Source organism: Humulus lupulus, chromosome 7 (assembly GCF_963169125.1).
Source record: "Humulus lupulus chromosome 7, drHumLupu1.1, whole genome shotgun sequence".
NCBI classification, from domain to species: domain Eukaryota; kingdom Viridiplantae; phylum Streptophyta; class Magnoliopsida; order Rosales; family Cannabaceae; genus Humulus; species Humulus lupulus.
Genome location: NC_084799.1, coordinates 82,400,212 through 82,408,018, shown reverse-complemented (window position 1 = coordinate 82,408,018; position 7,807 = coordinate 82,400,212). Strand labels below are relative to the sequence as shown.

At 34.0% G+C, this 7,807-nt stretch overlaps 1 non-coding gene across 1 annotated transcript; it reads left to right on the top strand.

The window, feature by feature from the left end:
- Nucleotides 1-1,197: 1,197 nt before the first annotated feature.
- Nucleotides 1,198-1,305, top strand: LOC133793191 (small nucleolar RNA R71). The gene has a single exon (XR_009874648.1). It is a non-coding gene; the product is annotated as a small nucleolar RNA R71 (small nucleolar RNA).
- The last annotated feature ends 6,502 nt before the right edge of the window (nt 1,306-7,807 follow it).

The window sequence follows — 7,807 nt, the reverse complement described above, 5'->3', positions numbered from 1 at the left end:
GAATCTTTATATTTAACAAGACTCTTATATTAAATAATGGAACTAGCTCGTTCAGTTAAAAATGTCTTTTTAGGAACATTAGTGTTTCTTTTTACAGTATAAAGATCCTTCAAAAATTTAGAGTAGGCGGGATTTGTTTAATGGCATCTAAGAAAGGGATATTGATACTAACTTGTTTAAAAACTTCTAAGATGTCATTATATTGGCCGCCTTTTTTAATTGGAAGTAATCTTTGTGGGAATGGGGCTTTTGGGATGAAAGGATGGATTAGAGTATCCTCATTTGAAGAGTCATTAGCATTAGAACTAGAAGGTTGACTCTTTTCTTTTTCTTTTTCAACATCGAGTATGTAATCAGGTTAGACAATGTTATTTTCGGACCTAAGAGTTGAAATTGATTTGACTTCTCCATTATGACTAGACTTTCCTATCTCATATTGACCTTTTGGGTTTGGGATAGGTTGACTAAGGAATGTTCCTTTTTCTCTATCAGCTAAAGGAGTAACGAGTTGTCCTACTTGTGTCTCGAGTTTGGTAATTGATTGAGACTGATTTTGTAGGATTTGTTGAGTGAATTGCATAAATTGTTTTAAAGTATCTTCTAAGGAAGGTTTCCTTTGTTGAGAATATGGTTGATTTTGTGGGGCATGAGTTTGGTTTTGTGTGTTGTATTGGTGCCCTTGATTCATTGGAGGTAGGTTTTGTCTCCATGAAAAATTTGGATGGTTTCTCCCATTTGGATTATAAGTGGATGAAAATGGGATATCATTTGGTTTCCCATAAGCATGAAGAGCATTGGCCTCCTAAAAAAAGGCTTCTTGGTATGAAGGAAACAATTGGGCATTATGGCAAGGACTAGAACATATAGAACAAACATCTTTTCTTGGTTGTATTGGAGAATTTATAGTTTGGCTTATGGCTAAAGCTTCTACTTTTCTCGCTAATTTGTCTAAGGATGTTCTTAACTCTAATTCATCTTTTACTTCATATCTTCCTCCTCTTTTTGGTGAATTAGTTGACCTAGACCTAGGAGCAAAATAATTTCGTTGTTGTGAATTGACAGATAAATCTTCAAGGGCGTCCCAAGCCTCTTGTCCTTGAAATTTAAAAAAAATTTCTGGTATGCATAGATTGAATCATTTGACGATTAGAGGGAGTCAAACCATCATAGAAATATTTTACAAGTATCCATTTTTCAAAACCATGATGAGGAAATTTTAATAATAAATCTTTAAATCTTTCCCAACATTCATAAAACTCTTCATTATGTTTTTGAAAAAAACTCTAAGATTTCTCTCCTTAGACTATCAGTTTTAGACATAGGAAAAAATTTCAGCAGGAATTTATTATAAAGTTGATCTCATGTAGTTATAGACCTCGTGTGAAGGGAATTTAACCAAGCTTTTGATTTGTCTTTTAATGAAAAAGGGAATAATCTTAGTTTGACCGACTCATCAGAAATTTTTTGAAATTTAAATGTTGAGCAAATTTATAAGAAATCTTTGACATGCATGTAAGGATCCTCTCTATCAAACCCATAAAAAGATGGCAACAATTGAATGATTGATGGTTTAAGGTCAAAATAGGTAGCAGAAGTGGTAGGAAAAACAATACATGAAGGAATGTTAGATGAAATAAGTGCAAAATATTCAAGCAATGTTTTTTCAAGCACAACATTTTCATCAACAGGATTTCTATTAATATTAGCAATTGGTTCCATGAGGCTCAAATTTTTACTAACACTTTCAATTTCAAACAAAGATAAACGTCTTTTTACTAATCGATTTTTAGAGTTACGTTCCCAATGATGCATACAATTTTCACAAACAAGGCAACAAAGATAATCTCAAACAAATAATTTTCTGTTGTGGAAGATCAATTAAAACCGCAACCATAGAGCATACTTAGAATTTTTAGAGATTTCACAATAATATAATTATTATGTTTTACTTGTCTCCAGGCCTATTTGATTCTACTTACTCGCACACTACTAACAACTCCCTGAGGTTAATTAGTAGAGGCAGATTGGGAATTTTGTTCAAATTTCCTTTAAGCAAAGATTGCTTATGGTGAAAGGAATAGATTTTCTTTTTATCTTTTGTTTTAGTTTTTATATAAATATTTATATATTTTATATTTTTGTATATATATATTTTAAGTACAAAAATTAAAATAACTAGTAGAAGAATTCACTAACCTTGAGAAAAAGTTTGTTTCTTTTCTTGCAACCCCCGGCAACGGCGCCAAAAACTTGATGGACCCAAAATGAGCATGTTTTAAATATTTATATTGCAAGCGCACAAATTGTTCATATAGAAGCGATCATGTAAGCAAGGACGTGGAACCCAAAGGAGTTGTCTAAAATAAAAAAGAAAACTATTTTAAACAAAAATTAATAAATTATAACCTAGCTCCAAAGATTGATGAGATTTTTGTATCAAGAAAATAAAATAAAAGATAATAATAAAGATATTAAAGATAATATATATAACTAAATTAATAATTGTAAACAAGATGGTAGAAGAAAGATTATTAAGATAATAGAATCCACAAAACTTAAGTTCAATAATATTTATAAGCACATCCTCAGTTGAAATTTTAGGCTGAATGTCCTTCTTGATCCACTGAGTTTTCATCTCCCTTCGACAGTCCACCATGGAATGACAATATTCAGAGCAAGCTTTACATTTAATAGGAATCCATTCATAATCCACCCCCTGTTCCACAAGTTGACCATGTTCATTAAGGTATTGTATAATCCTAGGAGGATTGTCTGTTATATTCATCTCCACAAGGACCCTTGCAAATTGAACTCTAGATCGCTCTCGAGTAAATTTGTCTACCATTATCGGTTTGCCTATCGTACTCACAAGAGCACTAAGGAATTTGCTACCCCAATACTGAAGGCCTAAGTCATGTAACCTAATCCATAGAGGCACTAAACGGATTAGGCGAACTGCACTGAGATCAGTAGTCCATGGAAGAATGATAACTGGTTTCCTATCAAATTGAAGGACACCATCTTCAAGCACATGGTCTCGAGTAGCATCATCATTAAACTTGACCATAGTTAGCCCCATTGTCATTCTGGCTATTTGAGCAATCCCTAGATGGCCCCAAACCCTTTTGATAAACCCTTCAAACACAACCATTGGAGGATTAGCACCAAGGACCATACAAATAATGGCAGAACTCTAATTAGCAGATTGGTGTTTCACCTCTTCAATATCAACCTGAGCAATCTTCTTACCATCTTTAATCAAAGGTTCAGCAAATTCAAGTTTTTGGTCACAAAAGAAGAGTTTACTCGCTGTGAATTGTTGCCATTGAGTGTGAGCTGAGGCCTGAAAGTCACCTTCCTCCACCTTGTCCTCCCAGCTAGGAGGGTTCAGTGATGGAGTAGCCATTCCAGAAGCCCGATGCGCATCAACCTGGATTTCACCATCTTCCGTCGATCGAACTGCTTCAGCAATTAGAGTCAATCATGTAGTCGAAACTTCACCTTCAAAGAACACATCATCAACAAAAAATCCATCCTAGTCATTCACATCTTGGATTGATGGGGAGCCCTGAGCAACCGAACGAGTCACAGGCTTCCGAGTCAATTTCTTCTTCTTCGCCATGGAAGAGAGAGAAACGAGTCTTCTTCACCATGGACAAGGACAAACAACCTTTGGTTGATCTACCTGATCTGACTAAGGATTCAGCTAAAGCACCTACAGTTGCTGAGGGACAGAGCATCGATGAAATGGTTTGGAAAACTCCAAAGAAAGTGGTTCTTCTTTCCAAACAAGGGCCAGCTGAGAGTAAGAACAATATGGCAGCTAAAGTTCCCACTGAACCAGGACAGAACCGGACAAACTCTTTTGTGGTGCTCCAAGAGAAAATGGAGGGTGAGAAAGGAGGTATTACTGATATTAACTCTTCTTAAGGATAATTATAATATCTTGAGTTGGAACTTAAGAGGGTTGAATGGTCCTAATTAGCAAACTGTTGTATCAGGGAAGTTTCAAGCCTCTAAACTCTACATCAGTACTATTTGCCAACAACAGGTGGGCTATCATCATGCTATTTGGTGTAGGCTGTCTATCCATAAGCATAGGTTTTTGCTTTGGCAAGTGGTAAACTCTCAGCTTCTTACCCGAGATAACATGCTCAGGTTCTGTGTGCCACTTGATTCTCTTTTGTGTCCTGTTTGTGGTGTCTCTACTGAGAGTCACTCTCATCTGTTCTTTGAGTGCTGTCTGTCCAAGAAGGATACTGATTTAATCTTTGCTTGGATGGGATTTAAAGCTTGGCCTAATGAGTTTGCTGGTTGGACGGTTTGGCTTACTAGCAGAAGACCAGGAATCTTTTTTTCCATCATTAATATGATATTGGCTGCTGTTATCTATAGCCTTTGGAGGAACCGAAACAGATGTATATATGACGGGGTTACTTGGACTGCTGATTGTCTAGCCACTGAGATTATGACTATAATTCAGTACATATTATTCATTGTAAAAAATAGAAAATTAACTTTACAAGAACAGAGATTTATAGACAAGATTACAATGTAATTAGATTGGGAGGGTTGTTTTTTCTGTCTCTGTTTGCACAGAATTGGTGGGGTTATTGCCTTGTTTAGTTGTATTGGTTGGTTAATTAATGAAGCTCATTTCCTTCTTGATCAAAAAAAAAAATTATAAGCACATTGATTCCCAAGTTTTAGTAATAGTAGAAATTAATCAACCCATCACTTATTCGAATTAGATATTCTATTTAAGCACAAGTTATTTTAGAAATATAGGATTTATCTTCACTTTTTAAGATATAATTTCAAAGTATTTAGTGTGAATCAATCTAAAGAAACAACAAATAAATCAATGAATATTATTTATAAGGCAAAACATAATATTTTTGTTCTAACCATTTAATGTGCACACCTTAATCAAAGAATATTATGATTTTGCACTAGTGAAGAACAAACTGTAAATATGTGCTAACAATAAAAAAATACATGATATTTAAGATGAAAGAAGAAATTTGAATAAGAAAAATCCATAAACTTTGTTGCACAAACGAGAAATAACCATACAAAATAAATATTATCTAGTTACATATTGTTTCATCATCACCTTAACAATCTTAAAAAGATTAGAAACTCATAACTATAATAGAAATTAAAAAATAAAGAGAAGACATACTTGAAAAATGCTCTTGAAAAACACTTAAATGGAAGAGAGAATGGTAGAAAAGATGACGGTAACCAAAAATTAAGCACCCTAAAATGGTCTTGAAATTCCATATTTATTGCAAAAATGAGAGTATTAAATTAATCAACTTAAATTAATTAAATTGATTAGATTAATTAAATAAAGTGAATATGGCATGTAGAGGTAAATTCTAGGAGTGATGATGATTTTGGGGTAAAATTTGTAGAAAAGTTGGGTAAAAAATTGGTATTTTTGGACAAAGGGACAAGGGGACAATTGATGGGCTCAAGGAAGAGGCTAGGTAGCATGGTGGCTACTGGCCGGGAAGTGAGGCTCGGGCTTTGGCTTCTGGCGGGCCTGGTGGCTGGCAGCTGGTCCGAGTGGGCCAAAGGGTGCAGCAGGCCCTTGGGGGCTGGAGCAAGCTTCGGGTTAGGCTTGCTGGCTGGCTTCGTGGGCCTAGTGGAGGAGCAGCAGGCAGGCCTAGTGGAGGAGAATAGCAGACAGGTTGGACAGGCAGTGGGCCTAGGAGTTGTTGGGCCCTTATTTGTTCTCTCTCAAAAATACCACTTTGGTTTAATTCTTTTATTTTTACTTCTTTCCTTTTCTTTAAAATAACGCAACATGCTTCCTACAAAATAATCATAAACTAACTTAAAATTAACTATTTTCACTAATAAAATATACCATATAAATTCCATGAAAATATTAATTAAACTTTAACTTACATAACATTTAATTTCAATAAAATCACATTTTTAGCATTCAATCTAACAATCCTAATTTCAAATAATTAAACTGCAACATAATACAATAAAATATCTATAAAAACATATAAAAATCTAGAAAAATACAATAAGACTAATAAATTCAAAATTACTTAAAAACTTAATAAATAAAATAAAAACTCAAGAACTAAGCAACAATGAGCATATAAATATGGTAAAATAACTTTGTTTTGTAGAGTTATCAATAACCTACCATACATTTTAAAAATACAATTCACATTCACATTTATATAAATAAACATATTCAACTTATATCTATCATAACATTCAATTAAATAAAATTAAAATAACATATTCAACACTATATATCTAAAATAACCAATTACATAACTAACATACTAACATATTCAATATTATCTACAATACACAATTACACAATTAACATATTAATCAATTACACAATTAACATAATAATATTTAATTAAATTAACATATTTAATGTTGTCTAAAATATACAAATCTAAAATGAAAAACAAAATTCAACACTATATAAACAAACCAATCACACACTTAAAAACATAATTTAAACATTAATCAAACACAAAAAAAATATATAAAAACAATACCCAAGGCTTGGGGGTTATCCAAAGGCGTCTCTGGCTAATGATGATGCCCCACTACAATCTAAAAAGAAAATCAAAAAAAAAAATTCAAAAACACATTTCTACCAAATACTAAATACATAAATATATTAACAAAAAAATCATTTCAAAGGGTAAAGTAGATAGAAATTGGGGAAGAAATGTGCAAGAATTAGACTAGGGGGTGTTGGATCGATGAGGGGCGCCAGATAAGCAGCGGTTCATCTCTGCTTTTTGCAGAGAAAAGAGAAGAAAAATGAAGAAGAAGAAAGCTCGGGTTGAGGGATTGATGCCTTGATCCTATAGCGACGACACATTGTCGCTATAGGAAATAAGAACGTCGTCGCTGAAGAGGGCACGTACCGTTTCATTTAACATATAGAGACGATATGTGTCGCTATAGATAAGAAAATATTACACGAAGAGTTCGTCTACTACGTGTACATCTTATAGCGAAGATATGTCGTCGCAATAGGAAGTGAAATTTTGACAAAAATTTTTGGCGGTCCACTTTCCATCTGACTTGTTTGGACCGTATAACGACGACATGGACTAAAATTTTATCTACTCGCTCGGTTAAATGGGTCTCTAAAGCGACGACATGTCGTCACTATAGGGAGTGAAAATTGGCAACCAACTTTTGGCAGTCAAGTTTCCTCCGTACACTATAGCGATGACTGGTCATCGCTTTAAACAAAGATATTTCCCTCTTTTTTTTTGACGAGGACTCTACGGTGACGACGTCGTCGCCTTAGAGTTAGTTCTATCTCTTATTCCCTTCAAATCCCTAGTACCCTACATCGATGACATATCGTCGCTGTAGGGTACCAGGCATTTGGAGAGTCTAGTCGTGTGTTGTTGATGACCCTACAGCGACGACATGTCGTCGTTATAGCTGATTTATTTTAATCAATTAAAAAATATATGTTTTCGTGGATTTTGACTACATACAGCAACGACTAAAGTCGTCGTAATAGATGTCATCGTTGTAGATTTTTTTTCTTGTAGTGGAAATACACAATTTTCATGAAGAAGAGTTCCCAAAATTCAATTTTTCAGTGCTAACGTTTCGGGGGGAAAGTTTCCCACCATTTTTCCAGGCCTCTATTGCGATGACATTTGTCGTTGCTATATGTTATTAGCAAGAAAATAAAATATTAATAAATAATAAATAATTTCGGTGCTGTATATTCCTTCCAAAAAATTTAGAGACTTATAGTGATGACATGTCATCTCTATAGGTCAAG